Consider the following 12,292-nt stretch of genomic DNA (forward strand, 5'->3'; position numbering starts at 1 on the left):
AGCTACTGATGGGGGTGGGACTTAGCAGAGGCCTGGAAGAGAAGTCACAGAGGTCATTATCGGAATGAGAAGGAGACAGTGTAAACAAGAAGCCCGACAACTAGATCAAACCTTATAAAAGCAGATCAATTATACCATAAGGATGGTATAATTATATGGATTAATTATACCATAAAGATGTCAAGGATGGGCAAGGTATAGAAGCCTCCAGGGATTCCCGTAGTACCCTTGTGTAGATGCAGCCTTGTACAGAGGATGCTACATGGTGAGTAGAATGCAGGCTGGATTTCAGCTGATATGCACCCTTCCATGGGTGCAGGGCACGTCTTGCCTGACCCTCCCTGATAGTCTCAGGCCTTTGAGTGCCCACCACGGCACTTCTCTGTTGCTGAGTTTGGGGGGAAAACATAACAACCACCCTGAGTTCTGGTGTGGTGAAGAGACTTGCCTGAAGTCACAGTCAGCTAAAGGACTGGGATTTGAGCTCCTTCCAATAGGATGACTTGGTGTGTGGGCTTGTGTCACCTTCTTGCTACTCAAAGTGTGACCTGAGGACCAGCTGTGTATTGGCATCACGTGAGAGTTTTAAAGAAGCGTAGAATTACAGGCTCTTCCCAGATGTTTAGAGCCAGAATCTGCATTTTGACAGGATCCCCAGCAAATTTTTGTACACATCAGAGTTTGGGAAATACTATACTCCACTGCTCCCAGATTTCATGCTCTTTTATTATTTTTCATCCAACTTGAGGCTGGGCCACCTCTACTTTGTCTACCTGGCCTGCCACCAAATGTTGTCTACAAGGCCAGGAGTTTGGGGGCTTTAGAAACAGCACTGGACATCTAGTTGTATTTCAGTGGCTATATGATGTTGGAAAACTCTTTTGTTCCTGAGAGTATAGGCTTACTCATCTGGGGAAAAGAAAAGAAATAATGATCCAGCACTTTTGTGAGGCTCAAATAACATGAGGGATATGAAAGTGCCTTGTCAATTGTAAAATTCTGTCCAAATGCAAAAGATTATTGCTCCCACATAGTGTAACACGAAGGCCTCTGACAGAGACCACTTATCTCTAGAATGCTACTTCAACAAATTAGTAGGAGGGAAAAATGAATGGTCTGGGGTCAGTAGACTCCAACTAGAAGACTGGAAGAGACACAGGAATCCGCAAATCCAAATTCATGTAGCCTACAGGGGTAATTAGCTGACATCTGAGAATTTCAAACAGGCCTTCGATCCAGTCTAGGGAAATTTTGAAGGAGAGAGGCAGGTAAAGGTTTGGTAGGGCATTTTCCAGAGAGACCTGCAGGGGTGCAATGTGTGGTACATTAGGGAGGAGAGGAAGGCTCCTGCAGACAAACAGCCTGCTCACCACTGGGGCTGAGAATGCCTTGTTCCTTTCATGCCCAACCACAACTTGGCTATCAAACTTTTCATGCTGCATCCAGATGTTCTATGCCATGTAGAAGTGGTTAGTAGCACTGAAGCCACTTGGCTGCTCATGAGCTGGGAGAATGCCATTTGTTAGTAAAAATGTGCCTCAGACCATGGTGGTGTTCCTGGGAATTCAACAGAGACCCTTGAGAGAGATGACTGGCTGGGTTCTACTGACATCACTGCCCACCTCTGTCACAAGACTGGACACAAGTAAGTGTTCAGTAAATTCTTGAGAATGAAGAAAGAAAGAAAGAAAGAAAGAAAGAAAGAAAGAAAGAAAGAAAGAAAGAAAGAAAGAAAGAAAGAAAGAAAGAGGAAGGAAGGAAGGAAGGAAGGAAGGAAGGAAGGAAGGAAGGAAGGAAGGAAGGAAGGAAGGAAAGAAGGAAGGAAGGAAGGAAAGAAGGAAGGAAGGAAGGAAGGGGAAAAACTTCCTTTAGGAAGCTTTCTCTCTCACAATAAGACCTACCCTAACCATCCTGTTTTAAATTTAAGCTTTCCCACCTCTTTTATTCTCAGTCCCCTTTATCCTGCCCCACTTTTTTAATTTTGACCATAGTACTCAGTCTTTCTTAAAATATTTATAATTTACTTATCTATTGTTTACTCTCAGTTACCCAACACCCAGAATGATTATCCCTTTGAATCCATTGATACATCCCTAAAATAGTGCTTGGCATGTAGTAAATGTTCAACAAATATTTGTTGAATCAGACTGAGTCAAACAAATTAGAGACAGCAACAGTATCAGACTTAAGTTCTTGTCTGTTTCTGCCACCGAATCATTGTGTGACCAAGGTGCATGCCTGTGCCTTTCTGTACCTCAGTTTCCCCATCTGTATAATGAAGAGGCTGCATCTATCTCTAAGGTCATTTTCAGCTCTAATTCTGTGGCTCTTGCTTTGTGATGGTTGCCTTTCAGGGTGGCTTTGGAAGACTGCATGAAGTGGAGAAGAGAGTCCTGCAAAGGAAATGAACAGACCTGGGTGGGCGTTCTCACCCTGACACTTCATAAGTCCTGAGACTTGGGGTGAGACATTTGACTTCTATTCCATATATGACACACCCAGCACAGTTCCTGGCATGTCTTAGGAACTGACTAAATGTTAGCTTCTTCCTTCTTCTCCCCATCTGGACCTGGATATCTTGCTGCCAAATGAGCCTCAGCCTACATAATCACGTAACGATGGGCTGAAAGAACTTTGCAAACTGTAAAGTGTTCCTCTAATGTAAAGGGTTATTATGGTTATGCACATACCCAATCTCTGGCTTCCCTCCACATAGATCAGATTGAAACCATGGCTGCTATTTATACCAAAACTATCTCATGATTCACTGGCCTCACTGCTTGTCAAAAATGTTGCACCTGACGAGACCAAATTCACATTGGGTTTATCAAAGTCTAATTAAAACTTGATCATCGTGTCTAACATGTTGCCTTATTATTTTGGCTTAATTAGGGTGATGAGAGGAGGCTGAAAGCAGCAATTCCAACAGTGCTGTGATACAACATCTGGAGAGGAATGGGGCTTAGCCAGATGAGCAATTAAGTTGAACTATACACATAGGGAGGATCCTTGCATCTGACAGCTGTCTGGCCAGCCCCTCTTCGATCCAGGGTTTGCGAAAGCCAAACCCATGTGCTCTTCTCCACCTTTCAAAGTATCAGGAACTGGCCACACCCTTCAGAATGCTTGGTGGCAAAGCCACCATTGCGGGGAAAATCCTGCTGTCATGGTTTTTAGTCACTGGGTGTAGGGAAGATGGAGCATCTGGTAGTAAGAAGAAACTAATTCTCCACTTGGTCTTGGATTTGGTCATCTGTGGTTATCATGCTGCTGTGAATCATGCCAGGAAAACTCAGTCCTCTTTAAAATGTCATCACTTATCTCTTCGGTTATGAATAACCTGAAATTGAGTACTTCTGCTTCTGTTCCCAGGAATATCCAGGATGCAAGGGATAAAATGTTCAAACAACCTTCAAAACTCTCACTAATACTAAAGTTGCAAACTGATCTATTAGGCTTCTTGTAACAGTCAGGTTAGGATAGCTGCTATAACAAATAGACCCTGTAGTAGGAAGACTCAGAAATAACATCCAGTGATCCCTGTACCTGGCTTTCATAATCTTGTGTAATTTCCTCCCTTTGAGTGTGGGCTAGACCTAGTGACTTGATTTTAATGAACAAAAAGCAGCAAAAAGATGGGATGTCACTTCTGAGGTTAGGTTATAAAAAATGGTGATATCTGTCTTGCTCACTCTCTCTGACTCTTCTGGCTTACTTGCTGTGATGAAGCAAGCTGCTGTGTTGTGAGCTGCCTCATGGAGAGGTCCATATAGCCAGGAACGGAGAGCTGTCTCTGGCCAACAGCCCATGAGGAAATAAATCTTGCCAACAATCACATGAGTGAGCTTAGGAGCAGGTACTTTCTTCCCCAGTTGAGGTTGTGATGATGATAGCCCTGGATGACATCTTAATTTCAGGCTGAAAAGGACTTTGAAGTAGAGGACACAGCTAAGCTGCATCTAGATTTCTGACCCACAGAAACTTTGAGATAATCAATGGTGTTGTTTTGAGCCACTATAAGTTGGGGCAATTTGTTACACAGCAATAAATGATTAATACAGACCCTGATATGTATAGTGGTTCAAATACAATAGAAACTTATCTCTAGTACTTGTAACCATGCTTATAAAGACTGTCATTTTCAATATTTTCACTGGCCTCAAAGATTGTCTTGAGATTGTCTCCATTTCACCCAGTTGGAAGGGAGTAAGAGCATGATTGGGCATATGCAGGAATTTTTTTAAAACTTATTAAAAATTTTTAAAAATTATTTAAATTTTTAAAAATATACATAACATAAACTTTACCAAGCTAACCATTTTCAGTGTATAGTTCAGTGACATTAAATACATTCACATCATTGTGCAACCATCACTAATCATTCTCCACTTACGTACAATACGTCTACGTGTCAAAATAATACCAAACCATTATTACAATGCAAACACCAGTAACTCAAGGACAAACTAACCCAAAGCCCCGCATGATTATACTGGCTCCATAGTTCCTTATGGGTATGTGCTTAATTTTAGAATCTAGGACTTTTAAGAGAAAGCTCTAAAAAGGTACATGGTTTAAAAGGTAGCTGCTTCTTTGAGAAACTTTGCAAAATGTATTCTAGACATGTTATATCGCCTTATCAATTTTTGCGCCCTGCATACTTTGAAATGTTTTTTTTAATTGCTTGAGACATTTGCTAGAACCCAAGATTCTGTTCTCTAAGGCCTCTCCTCTCCTGAAGGCAGCTTTTTTCATCACTGTCTCATCACATCAAAGATGCCTGACGTGGAATTGATGGCCCTATACTATATGGCATCTTCTCTTTCCAGCTTGATGACAGCAGCTTCTGAGACAGGGGTCTCTGGGGAAGCCCTGGTCACCCTAGAGAGGGTTTTTTTCTTATTGCCAAAAGCAAAGTGCCCTTTTGGACCCATTTGAATCTTGCATTGCCTGAGATATGGCTAGCATGATTCATCCATTCCTTAAATCGCTTGTTTCCAGTACCTTCTAGAAGTGTGTTTTCATGGGAAAGTATCTATTGACGAAAGAAAGCAGAAAGAGCAGGAACTCTGTAATCTCTTGCAGTTTCTCTTCAAGCCACATATTAGAGTTTGGGGTGAGTGGCTCTGCAAATTCTCTGTCTGTGAAAAGTTCATTCTAAGGCCCACTGTCTTAGAAATTGCCAAATAGACTGAAATTTCCATTTCTATGTGGATAGCTGGCATTTGGAGCAGTTTTAGGTATTCCAGTTCTACTTCTCTGACTTTGGGCTGTGCCAAGGTGATATCTGAGCAACTATTCTTTTGAAATATATTGGATCATGGTGCTTGGCTGGGTGAAGTGAGTCTGGAACCCACTGGACACCTTCCTGGGGACAGAATCCTTGGCCTCAAGGGGTTCACAATCTAGGGAGAGAGACACAACTTCAATATGACACCATGCAGTGATAATAGGTAGAAGTATGCAGGGGTTGCTGTGGTGGCAGGGGATGGGAGATCACCTAATTCGTTCTGAGGGGAAGCCAGAGAAACTGAGTAGGAGTTATCCAGAAAGAGCAGAAGGGTAAACCATCTAAGGAAGAAAAGTCAACATGAGTACATGAGTAAAGTGAGAGATATGAGAATGTGGTATGTCCTTGGAATGCAAGTAGTGGGGGAAGGCAATATAATGGTGGCAATCATCAACTTTGAAGTCCAGAAGACCCATGTGCAAATCCTAGACCTACCAATTTATGCTGTAGGATCATGCACATGTTATTAAATTTCTTTTGCTTCCATTTTTTCACCTGTAAGATGGAGTAATGAACAAAATCCACCACATTAGGGGGGTTGAGAAGTGAAGAGAAATGTGTGTAGCATTGCAAATGGACCATATAAAAAACTGCATAAATGCTATTGTCTAGTAGGTAAGTATAAATGTGAATTTGGCCTTAGGAGATAGATCTATGTTAGAGAGGTAGTCTAGGAAATTATCAACATAAAGATGGCCACTGAGGCATAAAAGGGGGTGAAACTGTCAATTAGCTTTTGCTGCATAGCAAATCACCCCAAAACTTAATAGGTTAAAACAACCATGTGTAACAGTTCCAGAGTTTGTAAGTTCTGTGATCTGGGTCAGGCTCAGCTGATCTCAGATGTGCTTGTTCATATGTCTATGGTCAGCTGGGAAATTGGCCGAGGTTGGCTGGTTTTAGATGGCCTCACTCACCAGTTGTTTGGTTGGTTATTGGCTGAGACAGCTGGGCCATAGGACTCTCATTGTCCAGGAGGGTAGCCCAGGTCTGCTCACGTGACAGTGAGACCCAGGCTCGGAACTGGCACAATATTGGTTTACCATATTCTTTTGGTCAAAAAATCAAGGCCTGCTTAGGTTCAAGAAGTAGAGAAATCGACTCCATCTCTTCATAAGAGGAATTGCAAAGTTATATAAAAAAGAGTACAAATATAAGGAAGGATAGATCATTGGTACCATTTTTTTTTTTTTTGCAAATAATCTGTCACAGAATGCATCCAAGATTAAGGTATAGAAGAAAAGGAAAATAAATCCCAGCACATAACTCTGTCATTCGAGGTCAAGAAGAGGCAGACTGGACGGACAGGACAATAGCCTAAGAGGTCATGGGAAAATGAGGAGAGTGTGGTTCAAAAAGCCAAAAGGGGAGAGAGAGTTCTAGATGCGAGATGTGGTGAACAGCATCAAGGCTTCTGAGAATTTAAGAAACACAGTGACTGAAAGGTGACCATTGGAATTCCATATGGAGGTCATTGGTGACAACGGTGAAGATCAGTTCATGATGAAAGTAAGACTTCCATGATTTATGAAGAGAGTGGGCATTGAGAATTGGAGACAAAACCAGTGTTGACAACATGTTCAAAAAATGTTGATGAGAAGGAAGAAGAGAAATCTGGTAATAACTAGTTAAGAATAGAGAGAAGAATAGATTCTCTAAAAAATTTAAGATGGGGAAGCCCTGAGCAAGTTTCAATGCCATTGGGAAGGAGCAGGCAAAGGTTGAACAATATAGAGAAGAATGGGGATAAATAAAGAAGATTCCTAAAAAGTGAAAGGTAAAAAGAACCAGCTGAATAATTACTGTTAGATTCAGGAAGAAACATGTAACTGGAGAGGGATAAGAAATGATAGTTTTAGACTCAATACAGGTTGATGGGAGGAGACTGAGGCAGTTCTCCATTCTGATGCCTTGTATGTTCTCTGTGAAGAGTAGAAGGGACTTCATCTGCTCAGAGAGATGGGGAAGTAGGGTTTAAGAAATGGTTAAAATCTGAAATAGCCACCATGGAGAATGAGAGAGAGCTGACAAGGGAAATAGAGAAGGATTGCCAGGCAGCACTGAGGGTCCATTTGGAGTTGGGGACCATAAATTCAGAGGGGCACCAGTGATTTACAGGGACACCGATCTGTGTGGATTTCCAGCAGTGCTTAGCAACCAGAGACAGGCAATAACTGGATTCATCCAAGTTGGTGTTTTGCCAGAAGTTGAATTGGGGGGAGAGTGGGGCAAGGGTATTTGGTAAGAGAGAGGCTGAAGTGATGAGAAATGGGATCTAGGCTGGATAGGAAAGGAAGGAAAGACAGGAGTGGGCTGATATACAAATAGAAATGAATGCTGATGTCATGGGCCAGCAAGGTAACATCTCAAGTTCATCTTTAAGGAGTGCCTTTCAGTTTGCTAATCAAGCACTCCACATCCCAATTACCTTAACAACTCACAACCTGAGAAGAGCTGGAAAGGGCAGGTGCTCAGTAGAGGTGGTATAGTGGGCCTCCATATCTGTCCCTTCCACAGGCTCTCAGTAAATGAAACCAGCCAATCGCTTAAGACAAAATCTTAGGAGTCATCTTTGAGAAACCCATTTCTCTCACTCTCTGTCACTGAATCCATCTCCAAATCCTATTGGTTCCAGTTCCCAATAAGTCCTCAAGTCTGTTTACTTTTCTCCATTTACACTGCCAGCACCTGGGTCCAAGCCACCATGATTTCTCCTCAGAAATAACCTCTCTCCTGGTCTCTTTGCATCATCCTCTGCTCCCTCAAACTCACTCTTCACACAGTAGCCAGGCTGGTCTTTCAGGAATGTAAGTCATATCGTGTATAGCCATTCCTTTGCTTCCAAGACTTCCTATCACTCTTAAAATTAAATAAAATTCCTTACCATTGAGTTGAGGCTGAGTTCATGTGAAAAGTTCCTAGGATGGGAGTGAGTGGAGCAAACACAAGAGTACCAGAATGCCGTGTGGGTTAGGGAGGAAGGAGTGAGGGATTTTCAGTGAGGCAGGAGGGTCAGGCAGAGGCTGTACCACTGGGGCCCTGGAGGCACTGGTGGCAAGAAGTTGGGGAGAGTCACATTTTGAAAAGACCCCTCTGGCTGCAGAGTAGAGACCAGACAGACAGAAAGCAAGAGCGACTGCAGTTAAACTGGTTACGAGGACATTATAATATCCACGCAAGAGTTGATGGCAGTTTGTGCCAGCTGGTATTGGAGATGGAGAAAAATGACTTTGAGCGGCACTTTAGGAGATAAAGTGAAAGGCTTGGAGCACCCATTCTACATCCTGCTCCTCTGCTTGCTGGTTAATCCTTACTCATTATTCTGAGGTCGACTTCCACCTTCTCAGGGAATCTTTCCGTGATATTCCAGATGAGGTCATACACAAGCCCAATAAATGTCTGTGAAACTGACATGACAGAAAATAGTCTTATAAAGATAAAGAGACTTGAGCATGAATATGGATAAGAGCAAAGCTCTTGTAAGGAGAGAGTGAAAATATCAAATTGAAGAGGTAATCAGCAGTGAGATTCCTAAAATGGAGAGGGCCATGGAATCTGGAACCCAGATGGGGGTTCAGCCTTGAATCAGAGGAAACATCTAGCCTTGCACTCCACTGGGCTAGGACTACCCTCGAAACAGAGGTTCCATGCTGGTGACTAGACCCCTGGTTCCTAGTTCTTTCTGATTTGAAGCTCCTCTTTGAACTTCAAAATAGTTCCTAATCTGCCAGGTGTAGCTATACTTTTAATATCCATTGATTTACCCCAAAACCCAAGAGCACACTGTATGCAATGCATGTTAGCTAACTTAACAATAAATTATATTTTAGAAAAAGAAAAATACATAATGGCAAGAAACTCCATGAGTTCAGAAAAGCTTTTAGATGAATATTCTTTTTATTAACCACAGCTTTATCCGCTCTCCTTTATAGTAGCATACATATGTGTGAAATAATTTTTTTTCCTAGAAAATGCCTCATGCAGTAAAACTTTGCAAATCAGGATGCTCTCTGCCCCAGGATCCTGTCTACAGGATCCTGTCAGGATCTAGTCTAGACCATTGACAAATGGCAGCTCATACCATCTGTAAATGTCTGTCTTCCTCCTAGACTAGGAGATCCTCAGACAGAGAAGTTGTGCCTTTCAATATTCCCAGCACCTAATATAGGACATGAAACAAAATGGTTTTTAAAAATTCTGGTTGAATGAATGAAAATAGAATTATTTACATGATGATTTAATCATTATTTAAAGAGAGAAGCCCAGATAGTCTCACATTCAATTTCTTGAAAAAAAAAAAAAAACTGATTTTTTTTTCCTCCTAGTGATTAAGATAATTCAAATTCAGCCCATTTCCTTTAGGTCCTCATTTTGGATTCCTGTCTATTTAAGCTGAGCCTGCCCTGGCTCAGGTTCATTTTTCTGTTTCTAGACAGTCTTCGGCAATGCATCATCTTAGTAAAGTGCCTGGCTCATTCCACGGAGTAAAATGTACTAAACGTGCAGGCACATCCTGTCCTTCAGATGTTCCGGCTCAAAACTCAAATTTCTGCATTTGCACATGCTTATTTGGCTAAATGTATCTTGTAGGATTAGTTTAAGCCACTGCATGCAGCTGACTTCTTATTTTGAACATTAATGTACAAATCTGAAGGGAGGAATCACCTGGCCTTACATCAACGAAATAAAAAAGCATTTCGTCCCCTGGCACTTTAATTGGATCCTTTTGATGGGAGAGGCCAGCAGAGACACCACATCCCAAGATGTGATTCTTTAACTTCAAGCTGTCCTTGGAATAATGGAAAGAAAGCTGACTGTGTGAGCTCTTGGGGGCACTACTCACTAGGAACAAATTGACAAATGGATTTGAAAGTTCAATGGGAGAGTCAGCTGTCATTTCACAGATGGCCCAATGTTACCATTGAGTAAGTGTGGTTCTTTCAGCTACCAATCTGAAGTGGTGAAAATGTCCCATATAGGCTGTAGAAAACGAGAGTTATTGCTTGGAATATGGGAAAGGCTGAATGGTGGTCTGGAAATAGAATGTGCGCACATACACACATACACACAGACACACACACACACACACACACCATACACACATGTGTCTACATACACAGACGCTATAGGCCATTAATGTTGACTCCTGCTCTGATTGGCTAACTTCCCTGTATCCTTAGCCTCTTTTCCCAACATCCTGTCCAACTTAGGCCTTTGTAAAAATATGACTGATGCCTGAGGATATACCCTGCTCCGCTCAGACACACACATGCCTTGCTGCCACTGCTGGCCTGGCCACTTCTGGCCCCATTCACTGAAGACTTAGCTCCTGACTCTTCATCTTCCTCTGTGTCCTAGTTGCTGAGTACCTTAAGGTCCATTTAAATGACTCATCGGATACCCCGTTGTTAGGGGCTAAATTGTGTTCCTCCTCCAAGTTCCTATGTTGAAGTCCTGAGTGTCAGTAACTCAGAATGTGACTGTATTTGGAGATTTTTAAAGAAAAAATATATTCTTGACACTTGTTGAAGAATGCTAAGGCAGACTGTATTCAGGGGGACTATTTTGCTAGGTGTAGGGAGTGCCACACTGGGGTTTTGGAGTAAGGGAGAGAGATCAAGCTCAACTCCTAATACAACAAGGAAAAGTGGAGGTCCTATAGCTGAGAAGCAGGGTGGGTGGGGGTAAGTCTGTGGATAGAAAGTCACTAAGGTGGAGCCACAGGGGCAACGGGGGGGATTCTGGCTAAATAACCTAAAGGGATTCTCACTGGAGGCAGGGCAGAGTAATCAGACATCACCTGGAGGTGCTAGAGGATGAACAATTGGATTAGTTAGCGAGGGTGATCAGACATTGAAGGTGGGGCATTATATTAGAGTGACTTAACAGGATTCTTGCTAAAATTGGACAATGTAGAGATGAGTATGGAAGCCGAAAAGTAAGGACCTTTTTGAGAAGAGAGGTCAGAAGAGTAGAGTTTGGTCAAAGGAGAATCTTTGTCAAGATAGGGCCTTGAACAAGGTGAGTAAGGTAAAATGGGTAAGCCCTGGTTCAATACATCTGGTGTGCTTATGAGAAGAGGAGATTAGGGCACACATAAACCCAAAGATTGGGGGACAATTGTATGAGGGCACAGTGAGGAAGCAGCCATCTTCAAGCTAAGGAGGGAGGCCTTAGAAGAAACCAAATGTGCTGACACCCTGATCTGGGACTTTGAGCCTCCAGAACGCTGACAAAATAAATTCCTGTTAAGAAAATAAATTCCACCTCCCAGTCTGGATGGTGTGTGATGGCTGCCCTAGCAAACTAATACACCCATCTTTGGGTTTTGTACTTCCTCATCCTCCAATGACACTTGCTTCCATTCCACAACTGATGCCCAAAATGTCCCCCTGGATGCTAAAACATCCACCCCAAATGGTACTGCTACCTCCAGAATGATAATTCCAGCACCCTGCCTTCTGACTGCACCCTATCCCCAAATTTACTTTCTCAAGTGCTATTCATTCTAAAACCCAATGGTTGATTCTTACCTCCTCCAACACATGTATACTTTCCCTCCATCCATCAGTTCCCTTTAGTCGTCACTTACCTTCTTTTATCACTGAGACTTTGTGGTCTATTGCTATAACCACCCCCTTGTAAAGAGCCTCACTTCCTTTCTATTTTCTTCATTTACCATACTCTTGTGAAAAAATTCCAGCTACAGGTGATCTCGGCCATTTGTATTCTCCATGTCTGCATCTAAGCAGGTTAAATACCTCACACATCTGTGCTGACCATCTTCTCTTTGTTTCGTTTTTAAATTTACCCCTTTATTCACTGAGACTCACAATAAGAAATATCCTAGTGATACCACATGAAAATCACCCTGCCTTAAGGAGGAACTTCACCAGTAGCCAGCAATCCTATGGTTCTCCTGATACCTCAGTTCCCACTAAGAAACCTAATTCATGCTTTTCTTCTTGCAAACCTCCCATGCCTATTCTCTCAGCTTGTTCA

The sequence above is a fragment of the Acinonyx jubatus genome, chromosome C1 (assembly GCF_027475565.1).
Source record: "Acinonyx jubatus isolate Ajub_Pintada_27869175 chromosome C1, VMU_Ajub_asm_v1.0, whole genome shotgun sequence".
NCBI classification, from domain to species: Eukaryota; Metazoa; Chordata; class Mammalia; order Carnivora; family Felidae; genus Acinonyx; species Acinonyx jubatus.